At 29.9% G+C, this 17,416-nt stretch overlaps 1 protein-coding gene across 4 annotated transcripts in view; it reads right to left on the bottom strand.

The window, feature by feature from the left end:
- LOC113377978 overlaps positions 1-17,416 on the bottom strand; it is a 52,098-nt gene that overhangs the window by 34,005 nt on the left and 677 nt on the right. The gene's annotated exons all lie outside the window — the stretch shown is intronic.

Below are 17,416 nucleotides of genomic sequence, written 5' to 3'. Positions count from 1 at the left end.
CAAACAAATCTAGTAAAGTAAAAGTAAAAATTAAAATTAAAAGTAAAATTATATCAGTGTTGTTTGTTTATCTTCTAATCAATATCACGATCGAAAAAGATTTCCTGAAGATGTAATGTACATAGTTCGGAAAGGGAATTAATTTAGTACATTTATTGGAACTCTAATTCAATACATGCATGTCTTTACAGGTATGCCATAATTGAATGATATGCTATCACACACACTCACATATATACACATGCGGCTATGTGTACTAAATTTTGTCGTAGATATTATAATTTGTAATTAAAAGATTTTCGCATAGTTGTCCCGCTATTTCAAACTAAATAATCATCAGCAGGAAGAGAAGACGGTTCTTTGCTTACTGCTGATGGCATTTTTTGCATCTACTTATTTAATTGCTCAAACATCTTAAAATGCAATACTGGAAACTAAAGATTAAAAGTATCAGCTCAATAAAAATAATTTATTTTTAATAAAATGTTAATTCACATAACAGAAAGCATTTTTTTATAGATTTTCTTATATCTATCATGGGGCAGGTATATAATCCATGTCTTTATTTTTGGTATCGAATCATTTTATATTTATCAGAAAATCTGAATAAATTGCATAGCTAGATCCAAAGACAAACTAGTGGGGCGCATGGCAAATTGCTGGAACTTCCTGTACCAATTTTTTTTTTCTAAAAAGATTAACATTTTTGAATAAAGAATTACTCTGAAAAAATTAGATTTTTGAGAAACTATACATTTTTGACAAAAGTTTACTTTTTTTGAAAAAAAGACTGAAGAAAAAATTATTTTGAAATATTTTGGAAATTCTGAACTTTTTTTAAAGCAATCGTACTGCTTCAACTGCATAGAGACGAAATATCGAAGCGCGTGAGCGACGCGTCGTTGTCTAACGGATGAACATTGGTACGGAACCCATAGGAATGTAAACAAAATGTGTACTTACTGTTAAAATCTCCATGACATATCAAATTATCAGATATTTCATAATCATTTTTGACCGCCAAATGGCTTTTTCTTACTTTTTTTTACTAGATCTCCGAAACCGCTAACCCTGCCTTCATGAAAATTTGATCATTTCTTCATATTGTTAATACAAGTAAAATGTTTTTTGAATTATTCAAATTGAACGCTACGTTCCCTTAAAAACTGAGTTACCGCTTTTGGCACTTTTTGCCCCATATCTTCGGAACGGCTAGACCTGCCTTCGCCAGAAACTAATCAACACGTCTCCTTATCAATACGAATCTAAGCGATTTGAATTATTCAAATTGCTTCATCCATGTTCCCAAAATCGTCGACGAAAATTTGTATCCGATCGACACATACACACACATACACGCACACACACATACACACACACACACACACACACTCACACATACATACATTTTTTCTCAGGTATGCCAAAATGTTCAGAAGGTTATGAAACGTAAAGGTATATAAAAAATTTCATTTTCGATTTTTTTGCGATTACTATAATTTGCCCTACGGGAAGTTAAAAATACTGAAAGAAATATATATTTGATTTATTTATAATAAATAAAATTAGAACTAAATATATATATATATATATATAAATTTTTCTAAATTATTATATGTATTCTTATTGTTGTAAACTACATTAGTTTTAAACCGTTTTTGTGGCTAATAAGTCGATATGTTTGCAACCAGTATGCGATCAGTAATACAAACTAAATATACTTGTGAATAATTAAATGAATAAAAATGTACAAATCCAGTTGAAAGAAATCAGTGAAACACAGTGAGTTTTCTGAAAGCTCATTTCTTATTCGATTACCAATATTGATTTTCGAACCGATTCGTTTCTACCATAGTGATATAAGTGATAAAATACGCTGCTGACAGACATTGAACGATAGTATACCATAAAAGACTTATTGAATCCATTATCACTTTTAACTAATGATTATCTCCTGGCGGCTCGCGCTGGCGAAAGGCATTAGCATACACCGTGCGACGGCAGGCGGCGGCGATACGGCGGATAGGTACGAGCGGCAGCACGGCGCTCCAGTATATATGTCACGGCCTAGACTGCCAATTAAGTCGTACACATTGTTCATCGCTTTTGTGAGCTTATGTTCGATAATGACAGCTTTCGCGAACAGGGCGAGCCGTCGATACGTTGTACATGCAAACTAGTAAACATATTGAAGGGGTTAGCGGCATATCGCGCGTCCGCTCGGTCGGCTGGTCGATTGGTGCGCTGGTTGGCTGCTTCCGATGATAAGGCTTCCACAAGGCGTCCGTCAGGCGTCGGCGAATTGGTAAAGCCGATGCACCCCATTTGCATTTGTCATAGTTTTCAATCTTTGGTTCGCTCAAATACTTAGTAGTAAACTATTTTAAGCGAGGTACGTATATACGGGCCCCGACTTTATATATGTTTATCTACAAGAACGAAAACAAAACTAGTGGGGTGTAGGGCATCGTGCCCTAAGACAAATTGCTAGAACTGCCCGTACAGTAATTGAAAATCTTGGTACAGAACCCAAAAAAATTTCACAAAGTGTGTACACATTATTAAAATTTCTATAAAATACCTGATAATTTGATGTACATATGTCCAATAAACATTTTTGATCGCCAAATCACATATTTTTTACATATTTTTATTGAGAGTCCATAAGCGCTGGTCTTGCCTTCCCAAAAATTTGAACAGTTCTTCGTGTTGTCCATACAAGTGAAATATTTTTTTGAATTATTAAAATCGGACGCTCCGTTCTCTTAAAAACTGAGTTACCGTTTTTGACACTTTTTGCCCCGTATCTTCGGAACAGCTAGACCTGCCTTCGTCAAAACTAATCAGCACGTCTCCTTATCAATACGGATCGAATGTTTTTTGAATTATTCAAATCGGTTGATCGGAGTTCCCGAAATCGTCGACAAAAATTTGTATCCGCACACACACTCATACATCCATTTTTCCTAAGCTATGCCAAAATATTCAGAAACCTTTGAAACGTAAAGATATATAAAAATTTACATTTGCGATTTTTTTGCGATTACAATAACTTACCCAACCCAACGGGAAGTTAATAAACAAGAATGTATTATTTCTTCATACCGTCGACACTAGCAATATGCTTTTTAAATTGCTCTAATCGGATGTGCCGTTCTCTTAAAACCTGTCTTTGTTGGACCTGCCTTTGTCAAAAATTAATCAGCACGTCTCCACGTCAATACGAATAAAATGTTTTTCGAATCATTGAAATCGGTTGATTCGTGTCCCCGATATCGTGGACTAATAATTGTATCCAAACTAGTAGGGTGTATGACATTGTGCCTTAAGGCAAATTGCTGGAACTTCCCGTATCGTAACGAAATGTTAGAGAAATATTGAATGTTTTCAAATAGATTATTATAAATATTGTAACATTGTCTAATATTTATAAAAATTATAAAAACTGAATGGCAAAGTTAAATATATTTGTTCAAAGTACATTAGAACTTTAGTCAGAATTACGATTAAAATCTGAATTATTTTCGATATACAAAAAAAAAAAATTGAAAAAAAATATTGGAAAAAATTTTTGTTTAAACAAGCAGAAAGTTCTTTAAATCATTTAAATCGGACGCTAGTTTTCTCAAAAACTGCCATTTTTTGCACATTTAGCTCTGTATCTCCAAAATGGCTAGGCCTGCCTTTGCCAAAAACTAATGACCACTTCTCCCAATCATTACTAATTGAATGTTTTTAAGATCTTTCAAATAGTATACTCCGTTCTCTCAAAAACTCGATTTCTATTTTCTGCACTCTGCTCTTTATCTCCGTAACTGCTGTACCTGCCTTTGCCAAAAACTAATCAGCACATCTCCCTATCAATAGGAATCGAATGCTTTTTGAACCATTCAAATCGGTTGATCCGTGCGCCCGAAAACGTGGAAGAAAAATTATATCCATACATACATACACACACACATCCGTTTTGTCTTAGGTATGCCAAAATGTTCAGAAACCTTCAAAACGTCGAGAAATGTAAAAATTTTCAATTTCGATTTTCGGCCCATTACAATAACTTACCCTACGGGAAGTTAATAAACGCACACACACATACATACATTTTTTTTTTTCTATAATGTTTAGAAACCTCTTAAACGTAAAGATAAAGAAACATTTTCATTTTCGATTTTGTTTGCGATTGTAATAAACATAATAATTGTTATTGTGATGAACGATAACAATATCAATAGTGCTATATTTTAATAAGACATGCAGGTAAATAATTCATGCATTTCAATTTCCAATATTTATTCCAAATCTTATTCTTTCTAATATACAATGATTACTTGTTATATGTATGATTACTTCCAATATGCTCGCGAACTTGAGATAGAATTTTTGAAAAGTTAAAATTAAACAACATGATACATTTTGATTTACATTTGAAGATCTTATCCAAATGAAAGTATATATATTTTATATAAAAAATATTTTAATATTTTATTTTTTAAATACAGTTTTAGATTCTCTGACAAATGAACATATTCTGCGAGTATCTATCGCATCGGTGCCGCGATCGGATAGGATCGAATTCGCTCGCATTTAATGTTATTTGCGGAGTGCGGCTTTGCGTGTCAGGCGGCAGTAAGGTGAGTTGGCGGCAATGCGCCTCTGTTAGGGTGGCGGCTCGCCGGTGCCCATAGTCTAGGCGGCAGCGCGGATAAGGCGGTAACAGGACGCGCCGCACGCGATTATCGCCGCGTCAAGCAGCCGCCGGCGATGCCAACGCTTCGGAACGCCGCTAACTACTCCCGGGGTTCTCCTCGAGGTAATGACAAAGTGTTGAAAAATGTTGATTAATTGAAAAATTGATTGAAACAATAAGCATATCATGTAACACTTTCGTGGGAAACTTACGAAATCCAATGATCTATTTTTGAAGTTAAAACGACAAAACTGTATAATATATTCTTATATTTACCATGGACAATATCATAAATTATTTCACCTAATTAGCGATTGTTTAAAAATAGTTAACCGACAGTTTAAAGTCGTTAACTGCTGAATTTGTCCAATTTGATCTCAAGCCGATTACACATCTGAGAAATGCGCCCGAAAACCTCTTGTTGAAGTCTTTAGCATTTTGAACCAAAATATTTCGAACAAGTTCTGGAGTTAATTCTATTATCAATTAATTTATTTTTGCTTTTGTAATTTTCATAATCATCAAAATTAGATAAAACCTAGATTGTTAATTTTTGTTAGAAATTTTGTTTTTTTACGAGACTAGACTTTTTTCTCAAATGAATTGTCTCTTTTGATCACTGACTTTTCTTTGAGCATCATTATATCAATTTCATAAAACTTCTAGTTCTTCTTAGCAAAAATACTGAACCAGGTACTATTTGACCCTCATTATTAATTAACTTCCCGTAGGGCAAGTTATAGTAATCGCAAAAAAATCGAAAATGAAAATTTTTATATATCTTTACGTTTCAGAGGTTTCTGAACATTTTGGCATACCTTAGAAAAAATGGATGTATGTGTGTGTGTGTGTGTGTGTGTGTGTGTGTGTGTGTGTGTGTGTGTGTATGTACGTGTGTGTATGTATGTGCGGATACAAATTTTCGTCGACGATTTCGGGAACACGGATCAACCGATTTGAATAATTCAAAAAACATTCGATTTGTATTGATAAGGAGACGTGCTGATTAGTTTTTGGCGAAGGCAGGTCTAGCCGTTCCAAAGATACGGGGCAAAAAGTGCCGAAAACGGTAACTCAGTTTTTAAGAGAACGGAGTGTTCGATTTGAATAATTCAAAAAACATTTCACTTGTATTGACAAGATGAAGAATTAATCAAATTTTCATGAAGACAGGTCTAACGGTTTCGGAGATCTAATAAAAAAAGTAAAAAAAAATGCCATTTGGCGGACAAAAATAAACATCAGACATATGCACATCAAATTATCAGATATTTTATAGAGATTTTAACAATAAGTATGAATTTGGTTTACAGTCCTATGGGTTCCGTACCAATGTTAGACGGCGACGCGGCGCTTACACTTTAACTTTATGCAGTTAAAGCAGTACGATTGCTTTGAAAAAAAGTTTAGATCTTCCAAAATATATCAAAATAAAGAAAAAATTTTTTTTTTAAAAAAAAGAAATTTAAAAAAAAAATTTTTTTTTTCTTAAATATTTTTTTTTTCAAAAAAAAGTAATTTTTTGTCCAATTTATAGTTTCTCAAAAATCTTATTTTTGCGAAGTAAAATTTTTTCAAAAAAAAAAATTTTGGTACGGGAAGTTCCAGCAATTTGCCCTAAGGCACGATGCCTTAATTGCCTTAAGACAGAATTCCACTTACAGCTAGTTTATTTTAAGATGAAAGAGTTTTTTAAAGATCAAAACTAGAAGTAATAAGACGGTGTAAGGTCAGGACTACAAGGTGGATGTATGAAAACATCTCAATCAAGCTCCAATAATTTTTGCCATGTGGCCAAAGATATGTGATGTCGATAATGGAATAAAAAATTACCGTTTCAATTTATCAATTAATTTTAAATTTAAACTAAAGATTTGTGTAATGTAATTTTCGAGCAAAGAACCGAGCGCACCGTTTTTTTCAACTGCATTGTGCAATATTGTTAGTTGCTTAATGCAGACATCAGAATTGACTTTTCCGCAGGTGATAACAGTTTAAAATAGACAATCCTTTTTTATTGAACTTCAAGTGGAGGACAAGAGCGTCTTTTTATCTTAGAGTGAAACATGATCAGGACAAAAATTGCCAAACTAATTTCGACACTGCCGTTTTTTAAGATTTCGTTACCAGAAACAGCTAATAACTTATCGTAAGCTTAAGGTAATATGACTAAGATTGTCGACTTGTTTTATCATCTTTCAATTAACACCAAATGATAACTACATAATCGAGAAAAAAAGTCAATAACAAATAACTTTGTCATTTAGACTACGTCAGCAAACCTAAAAGTGCAATTGAAACCACCTAAGATAAAAACCGCGCTTAATTAGTTGCCATACTAATTGTTGCCAACAATCCTAATGGTTGTTTTCTAAATTTGGCCATTAGGGTTGTTTTCTAAAAGTCACGCAGTTAAGAAGTATTATAACAGATCATAGGGCAGGCAATAAGTTCAAACATACAAAATATTGAAATTTGTTTTTTAAAAATGATAAAAGTTATATAACAAAAACAAACAATACCACCTAAAAGTACTGTCGTTAATTCGATTTTCTGCAGAAAAGGTTTTGCGTGAACATGAATTTCTGTGGGAAGAAATATTTTCGAATCATAATAACTTTTGTATCAAATCATAGTATTGATTTATTGTAATGACGCAACACCGAAACAGGAATAAATAAATAAATGTTGGCTGTCCACTCGAGTCTCCTCTAGTACCAAACCATGTCGTTAGTCATTCATTATTATCGACTAACAAGCGGAATCATTTCCCAATGCTCCACGAATAAGAACTGCATAGAGTTTTTATGTGCAATTCAAATGAACATATTGCCGTATTAGAATGCCTGAATCGGAGCGGCGCCGCTCAGCGCAGAACGCAATTGCAGCGATTAGAGCCGTCTGTATATTAGATTGGCGATGTGATAAATGCTGCAGTATTAATGTCGAATGTACAGCAGCGCTCGCCATGGAAAAAATTGAAATTTAATTTGCACATTTTTCTCCAATTCCTACGTTATGCAGCGAGGGTTGCAAAATATACCATCTGAATAATATATATCACTTAAGGGACGGTACCGATTTCAAAACAATCTACTGTACCGGCTGTAAACTTGATTTCATTGTGCATGTTATGCAATTTGTTTGATAAAAATTTGTGGTCATTGAAGGACATACATTTATAATATTAATTCATTTTTGATCATTTTATAAAGAATGGTGACGTTCAAATCAATTTACAAAATGCATAGCTGGTTGATTTTGACATGTTTTACAATAAAATGTTTGCCGCCTTCCCCTAGTGTTTTCTTGTCAGAACAGACAATACAATCCCTTTTTCTTTCTCTCGCATTCAGAATATGCCACTGATTAGTCAGTATATTTGTTCATTTTTGTGATGCTATAATAGTTTGTTTTTTCTATTATATTGTCTAATAATTCATTTGTAAAATATTAAGTAAAATAATCTATTGGATGTCATATTGCTTGGTATTTGTAGTCAGGATGTTTCAAATGTATGTCGATGTCGATGTATGTCAAACTCGATTATTGAAGGAGAATCGTCACATTCGCTAATGTCTTTCCGCTTTCATTTAATTTGTCGAACTAATATTTTTGTTGGTTGGATAATGTCATCTTCATATTTATCACTATCTTCGGTGCAAAGAATAATTTCATAAAATTTGTATGAATTTCTATTTGAAACACATCTTCACTACTGCTTAATTCACAAAATTTACCAGTCGTTTTGCCATATTTAAAAGCGCTCGGTCGTTTTAAATATTAAAAAAAGACTATATAGCTAAGAAAAGGGCTAAAAATACTACTAATATAACTTAAAATTATTTTCAAAATACAAGACTGTTTATCACTGCTATATGTAATTTATTCAACTTTTTGATGCAAACTGAGTCATTGTTTATAAAATAGCCTGAGCCTCTCTCTCTCTCTCTCTCTCTCTCTCTATATATATATATATATATATATATATATATATATATATACATATATATATATTATAATATATATATATATATATATATATATATATATATATATATCTATTATCATCTATATCTATCTATATTATTTACTAATATCTCTATATATATATATATATATTATAATATATATATATATTATAATATATATATATATATTTAGATTTTTTTATTCGACGTTGAGACATATTATTGAGTGTTAATTTGCATTCAATCGTCGAAATAAAAGAAACAACTATATATACCTTTCGACACGGTTGTGTATCATCATTCAGCAATTTTTTTTAAATTTTTACAGTATCTAAAAGAAGTTTAAAAAATTTTGAATTTAAAATATATTATAGATTAAAAGATTAAATGACAATTTGATACCAACCACACCAGGAAAAACAACAACAAAAATTTAAAATAACATACAAAAAATAAATAATATGAAGTAAAAAATTTTTAGTTTTAAATTTAAATTAAAGATTTGTGTAATGTAATCTTCGAACAAAGAACCGAGTGCACCCGATTCAAAAATAAATAAAAAAAACCCGATTTCAAGAATAAACAGCGGGGGAAAAATTTGAGAAATATAAAAATATGAAAATATGAGATCAAAAAGACTAATTGAAAAACACAATAGTCAAAGATTAGAAGAATTATTTTTTAAAAATGATAATATTATGATAAGAGTCATATACTAACAGAGCAGAATTTTGTTTATTAACGCAAAGGAGGTTTAAAAAAATTTAAACTAATGTCATGTTCCGAAAACCTCGTCTTATAATGATTTGGATTTTTTGTATAATTATACAGATGTGTTGGTTCATTCTCTTGCAAATATATTGCAAACTTTCGCCAATATAACAACAATTACAATCATCACAATCCAATTTGTAAACAACATCAGTAATACGCTCAACAGGAGTTTTAGGCTATAAGGGGATGAAAAGCGAGTTGAAAGTATTGTCAAAATTAAAAACTAACAAAAAACCTTCATTTAAAAACATTTTTTTTTAGAAAAAGTGAGAAACTACCTAATTGTGGCAAAGAAAAAACTACGTTTTTTAAAATACTACTAAGTTTTTCGTAAAAGACAAATCTAAATTAGTCAGAAGAAAACTTTTTGAAACATCAGCATTGATTTAATTGTCAGACTGAAAATTAAAACACTTATTTTGTAAAAAATCTAACCTGTTTTTAATTACATTGTTTATTAAATGTAAAGGGTAAGAATTTATACAAAGAACTGATCAAATTAATTTTTTCCCTAAAAGATTTTATCACTGACAAGTAAAATGGCTCTGACAATTAAGGAAATGATGCTGGTAATTTTATTGAACGTGGCAAAGAAAAAAACTACGTTTTTTAAAATACTACTAAGTTTTTCGTAAAAGACAAATCTAAATTAGTCAGAAGAAAACTTTTTGAAACATCAGCATTGATTTAATTGTCAGACTGAAAATTAAAACACTTATTTTGTAAAAAATCTAACCTGTTTTTAATTACATTGTTTATTAAATGTAAAGGGTAAGAATTTATACAAAGAACTGATCAAATTAATTTTTTCCCTAAAAGATTTTATCACTGACAAGTAAAATGGCTCTGACAATTAAGGAAATGATGCTGGTAATTTTTATTGAACGTGAATGAACAAAAAAGTAATTTATGTATCTACCAGACCAGGTTGGATTTTGATACCAATCAGTAAGGTTGAGGTTGTCGGGATTACTTTTAATGATTTTTAAATTCACAAGTAAACTGCAAAGAGTTATTAAAAAATTTAAAAAATTCAACGTTTCAAAAATATAATCTTTTTTGAAACATAAGAGAATATCATTAACATATCTGTAGTATAAAAAAAGTTGGTAGCAGTTTTATATTTATAATTAAAAATCTAAACAAAAATTTCGTTTTTAACATACATATACTAGCATATATTTCAATCATCATGCAATATCAATGTACAATTTTAAACTTATAAATTCTATGGTTTGGCAATACATATTACGCGTAAATATTCTAATTTATATGAAATTTAATTGATATTTTAATAACATATTATATTTAATTACAAACAGGAAAATTTACACCATAGAATACCCAACACGCAATTGAATGTTTCGGTATATACATAGGATGTCGCAAATCGAGCAATATTGCCTTGAATATTGGCAAATTTCCATCTTCCGTCAGTTTTAAAATCATCCCATTGAGGACTGCACGTGTACCTTGGAGATTGTATTCATTTGGTGTTACATAATATGTCATTACTGTAGCAGGCATACTATTATAGAAAGTTCCATTCGAACGAACAATCTGATCACTGTCCTTCAAAAATCCATACCAAATACTGTTAATGTTGAGTTATTCAAAATACGTGCACTATTTCGTGTACAATGTGCATAAAGCCGAATAAGTCTATTAGAGTGATTTAAGATTTTAGAACTCGTTCATCAATGAACGTTTTATACAAAATTGCAATCCACCAATCTGGTAGTGGTTCTATTTGTTCTGAAATCATTGTGTATGCAGTCCCATATAACTCTGTCTTATAACTACATCTATTCCAAGTTTTGCAGACAATCCTAATTTATCCAAGAATATAAAACTACCAGCAAATGTATTTGATAAACCAGGCGCACCAGCTCCATAAGCTGAACCAGTCTCAGACATACATATTGGCAAATTTGTGGATCCATACTTAGAAATTATTTTTTTTACAATTTCAATTTGATCATGAAGTAAATTAAACATATTTGAATCAAGAAAGTTACTAAGAACAGCTTCACGCTCGCTCATATAATATTGGTGCCAAGAAACACGTTTATAATGTCCTTCTCAGCAATCAGAATTTTTTTTTTCATATTTTTCAGACTATTGATATCATATAAAAGAGGTCTAGTAGTTTCTGGACCAGTAATTAAGGATATTAAGTACCAAGGGTAGCTAGAAAGAATCTCCTTTAACTTCTTGTAATCTTTTGCGATTTGTGCAGCTCCGACAGGCGCTTCAAAAACATGTTTAAATGAATTAGGTTCATTTCCTAATTGCCAATTGATATCTAGATTGTGAGTATCACAAAACTTTATTAAGTCTTCAGCATTTTTCGAAAACCATGTATTATTAGTACGTGAGAGTGCATTTAATAATAACGTTAAACCTGTTTTACTTGCAAAATTAGCTATTCGCAGCAAGTCTTCGTCTGTTAATATTAGAATATCATCGGACTCTGGTTCTTTGCAATAACTATTTTCGTAAGAGCAAATACTACCATCAAATAACACATGAACTTTACTTTTTAGTTTTGAACCATTTTCTATGAACAATAGGCGATCGGACAAAGTTCCTCCAAATCTCAAATAGCCGGGTGCAAGTAGTGTTAGAAGTATCGAGGCAAAGTATCGATACCGAGTACTGAAAAAAGAATCGAGGCAGAGTATCGATTCCAAAAAAGTATCGTGGCAAAAGTATCGATACTACTCAGTATCGAGTACTTTTCATCAAAATCAAACATAAGTGCAGAAAGATTTAAAACTCACTACAGATCGAATTACAATATTATGATAAATTCTACTGCCTGTGTTTGATGCTGTTAAATCAGCATCATTTTCAATATTTTGAGAAGTTTAAAAATATAATTTTGTGATACTAAAAAGAAAAATGCTCATTAATTAAAAAATAGTATCGTTTTGTGACGAAAGTATTCATTTATGAATTTAGTATCGGCTAATTTATATCACAAAGAAAAATACTCATTAATTAAAAAATAGTATTGTTTTGTGACAAAAGTATTCATTTATGAATTTAGTATCGGCTAATTTATATCACAAAGAAAAATACTCATTAATTAAAAAAAAAGTATTGTTTTGTGACAAAAGTATTCATTTGTGAATTCAGTATCGGCTAATTTATATCACAAAGAAAAATACTCATTAATTAAAAAAAAGTATTGTTTTGTGACAAAAGTATTCATTTGTGAATTTAGTATCGGCTAATTTATATCACAAAGAAAAATACTCATTAATTAAAAAAAAAAGTATTGTTTTGTGACAAAAGTATTCATTTGTGAATTTAGTATCGGCTAATTTATATCACAAAGAAAAATACTCATTAATTAAAAAAAAGTATTGTTTTGTGACAAAAGTATTCATTTGTGAATTTAGTATCGGCTAATTTATATCACAAAGAAAAATACTCATTAATTAAAAAATAGTATTGTTTTGTGACAAAAGTATTCATTTATGAATTTAGTATCGGCTAATTTATATCACAAAGAAAAATATTCATTAATTAAAAAAAAAGTATTGTTTTGTGACAAAAGTATTCATTTATGAATTTAGTATCGGCTAATTTATATCACAAAGAAAAATACTCATTAATTTAAAAAAAAGTATTGTTTTGTGACAAAAGTATTCATTTGTGAATTTAGTATCGGCTAATTTATATCACAAAGAAAAATACTCATTAATTAAAAAAAAGTATTGTTTTGTGACAAAAGTATTCATTTATGAATTTAGTATCGGCTAATTTATATCACAAAGAAAAATACTCATTAATTAAAAAATAGTATTGTTTTGTGACAAAAGTATTCATTTATGAATTTAGTATCGGCTAATTTATATCACAAAGAAAAATACTCATTAATTAAAAAAAAAGGTATTGTTTTGTGACAAAAATATTCATTTGTGAATTTAGTATCGGCTAATTTATATCACAAAGAAAAATACTCATTAATTAAAAAATAGTGTTGTTTTGTGACAAAAGTATTCATTTATGAATTTAGTATCGGCTAAATTATATCACAAAGAAAAATACTCATTAATTAAAAAAAAAGTATTGTTTTGTGACAAAAGTATTCATTTGTGAATTTAGTATCGGCCAATTTATATCACAAAGAAAAATACTCATTAATTAAAAAAAAAGTATTGTTTTGTAACAAAAGTATTCATTTGTGAATTTAGTATCGGCTAATTTATATCACAAAGAAAAATACTCATTAATTAAAAAATAGTATTGTTTTGTGACAAAAGTATTCATTTATGAATTTAGTATCGGCTAATTTATATCACAAAGAAAAATACTCATTAATTAAAAAAAAAGTATTGTTTTGTGACAAAAGTATTCATTTATGAATTTAGTATCGGCTAATTTATATCACAAAGAAAAATACTCATTAATTAAAAAAAAAAGTATTGTTTTGTGACAAAAGTATTCATTTGTGAATTTAGTATCGGCTAATTTATATCACGAAGAAAAATACTCATTAATTTAAAAAAAGTATTGTTTTGTGACAAAAGTATTCATTTATGAATTTAGTATCGGCTAATTTATATCACAAAGAAAAATACTCATTAATTAAAAAAAAGTATTGTTTTGTGACAACAGTATTCATTTATGAATTTAGTATCGGCTAATTTATAACAAAAAAAAAAAACTCATTAATTAAAAAAAGCATTGTTTTGTGACGAAAGTATTCATTTATAATTATAATGTCGGCTAATTTATATCAAAAAGAATTTATTATTTTAGAAAAAACAAGTATCGGCTTTAAATATTAGAATCGGAATTATAATAATTTTAATGGAAATACTTAGCGATTATAAAATAGTATTTATTTTAGAAAAAACAAGTATCGGCTTTAAATATTAAAATCGGAATTATATTAATTTTAATGGAAATACTTAGTGATTATGAAGTAGTATTTATTTTAGAAAAAAAGTATCGGCTTTAAAAATTAGAATCGGAAATCGAATGTCTTAATAAATTATTTAACCAAAGTTGGTTGCGTGACAATTTCGTAGATAACAAGGTTTTTGCATATAACATACAAAATTTATTATCGTTGATAAACATATGTTCTCGGAGGTAACAGAAATTATATTATCGACGTATGCAATCTTAAACTTTAATTCTTTTATTTATTGTTAATCATTGGCTTCGAACTAGGGGCATTCATAAACATTTTCTTCAACAAAAACCATATCGCACTCGACTTATCGCTTCTTTCGTTCGTTATCTATGAAGAGCGGTGCCGCCACGACAAAAAAGAATGAGTGGTGTTCATAAAATGCGGTCGAACTTTTGGTGGGGTCAAAAAATATATCCGATACTTTTTGAGTAGAATCGGCGCAAAGTATCGATACCGCCAAAAGAATCGACCCGAAGTATCGATTCCAAAAGTACTTATAGTCGAAATCAAAGTATCGATACTTACTCAGTATCGATACTATCGTTCTAACACTAGGTGCAAGATGCCTAATGAAGTTTGAGGTAGAATCATCGCTGAGGTTCAAATGTCCAAAGTTTCTTCCAAGAAACTTACCATAAAAATTTTTCATGGTAAATGGATGAGGGTGACACATAAGCAATATGTGATTATCACAAGCAGCAACATGAATGATAGTAGAAAATATCCACTCAGTCCTTTCAAACCCAAGCATGGTTCTTTAATAATTGGATCCCTTACTTCAAATGCATGTTTCTCTTAGAAGTGGATCTGTTTGCAAAGGGCTTCTTTTCGTGTTTTTCCACATTTTAATAAATATTTTTTACAAAAAACAATAACAGATAAATAATACACACACGAAGTAAATAGTAATAACTCTTTTAAATTAAAAAAAAACTTTGACTTGATTTAAAAAAAATTGATAGTCATTTAAATTTTATTTGCATTGGTGAGAGTATTTTGTTTATTTGTCATTTGTCATTGGTTAGCATTTGTCATTGATTCCATTATTTTTGTTGGATAATTGTCATTAATCATGACTTAACTATGATTGAGCTACATTTGTTATATGTACATAGCTGTTATGGTGAAAAATAGCAAATGTAATTGGTGGTTGAGCTATATTAGAAGGTTGGCAAAATTTTACATAATGTGGAGAAGTCAAATTACGTGTATTTTCAATTTCAATTTTAAAGAAAATTTATGCAGAATATCGAAAAAAGTGTAATTTGTACCAAAGATCCGATTTGACTTGTGGCAATAAAACTTCGAAAACCACACTAACTACGCCACAAATACCAAATATCAAATAGCACATATCAAACAAAAAACTCTCCAAATACGCCCAGTTAAATTCCCGGTAAGTTATAGGAGTTGCAAAAATAAATCGATTATTACGTTTCAGAGGTTTCTGATCATTTTTGCATACCTTAAAAAAATGGATGTATGTGTGTGTGTATGTATGTGTGTGTGCGGATACAAATTTTCGTCGGCGATTTTGGAAACACGGTTCAACCGATTTCAATTATTCAAAAAACATTCGATTCTTATTAATAAGGAGGCGTGCTGATTAGTTTTTGGCATAGGCAAAAGCCGTTTCGAAAATACGAGGCAAAAAGTGACGCAAACGGTAGCTCAATTTTTGATAGAACGGAGCGTCAGATTTTAATAATTCAAAAAAACATTTTATTTGTATTGACTAAACGGAGAACTGTTTAAATTTTTGAAAATGCAGGTCTCGCAGTTATGGACCCTCAACGTTTTTTTTTTAAATGCCATTTAGCGGCTAAAAATGTTCAAGAAATATATACATCAAATTATCAGATATTTTATACAGATTTTATTAATGTGTACACATTTTGTGTCATTTTTTGGGTTCCTTGTCAGAATTTTTTATTTTAAACTTCATTTATATGTTTCAAACAAAGTCATTTTCGACAGTATGGAATAACCGATTTGTATGATTGAAAATACATTCGGTTCGTACTCGATCGCGATTCGCGAGGCGTTTTTGCAAAAGGCAGGTTTCGAAGGCATGGAGCCGTTTCGGAGGTATGGGCGCAAAGGGTGTAAAAATGGTCATACAGTTCTTGAGAGAACGGATCATCCGATTAGATTAATTCAAAAAACCTTTTGCTTGTATAGACGTTGAGCAAAAAATGCTTTGACAAAAAAAATCGAAATTTTCAATTAAAAAAAAATTCAATATTTTCAAAAAAAATTAAAGTAGAAAAAAAAATAAAACTTTCGAAATTTTTCATCATTTTCAAAAAAATCTAAATTTTAAAAAATTTCAAAATTTAAAAAGAATCGATTTCTTTCAAAAATTTGATAATATTTCGAAATTTTCAAACATTTTAAAATTCTCAAAAAAATTAAAAAAAATCGATTTATTCCAAAAACTCAAAAAATCGAACTTAAAAAACTTGTAAATATGCAGTATGTATTCATAATCTATTTGAAATTATTTAAAGCAATTATTGATTACTGTCATTTCGCGAATGTTTAATTAGGGTACGGAAAGTTCCAGCAATTTGCCTTAAGACATGATGCAATGCACTGCTAGTTTTATCAGAAAAATAAGAAATAGTTTAAAATTTATCTTTAAAACTTCATACATCCGTCACGTAAGAACTGCCTCATGAAACGATTTCACTAGTCATAATTGTCACAACAAAATGCTATAGATAAAATAAATACAAATACATTATTAATAAACCTTAATAAGTTTAACGATAATTAAAATTCCTTTTAGCGAATGAAACGGTTTTTATGTATATAAAATTGCGATGCGTGTGAATAAGCTATTTTATTGGCCCATTACTAAGATCTGGGTTATAGAGCTATCACAGGTTTAACGAGAAATAGTTGGCCAACCATAAAATTAAATGTTTTATTTATGAACACCCCGCCATGAAGTTCCACGAAGAATTTGTATTAGGACTTAATTGAAATATACGTGGTAAAACTTTTATAACATTTACCATTTTAACATGTAATAAAATTGATGTGCCT

The sequence above is a fragment of the Ctenocephalides felis genome, unplaced genomic scaffold, assembly GCF_003426905.1.
Source record: "Ctenocephalides felis isolate EL2017-DRISC unplaced genomic scaffold, ASM342690v1 CF-g0.4_SCAFFOLD_01886, whole genome shotgun sequence".
Classification (NCBI taxonomy): Eukaryota; Metazoa; Arthropoda; class Insecta; order Siphonaptera; family Pulicidae; genus Ctenocephalides; species Ctenocephalides felis.
The sequence above is the reverse complement of the archived record's forward strand: the minus strand, read 5'-3'. Positions and strand labels throughout refer to the sequence as shown.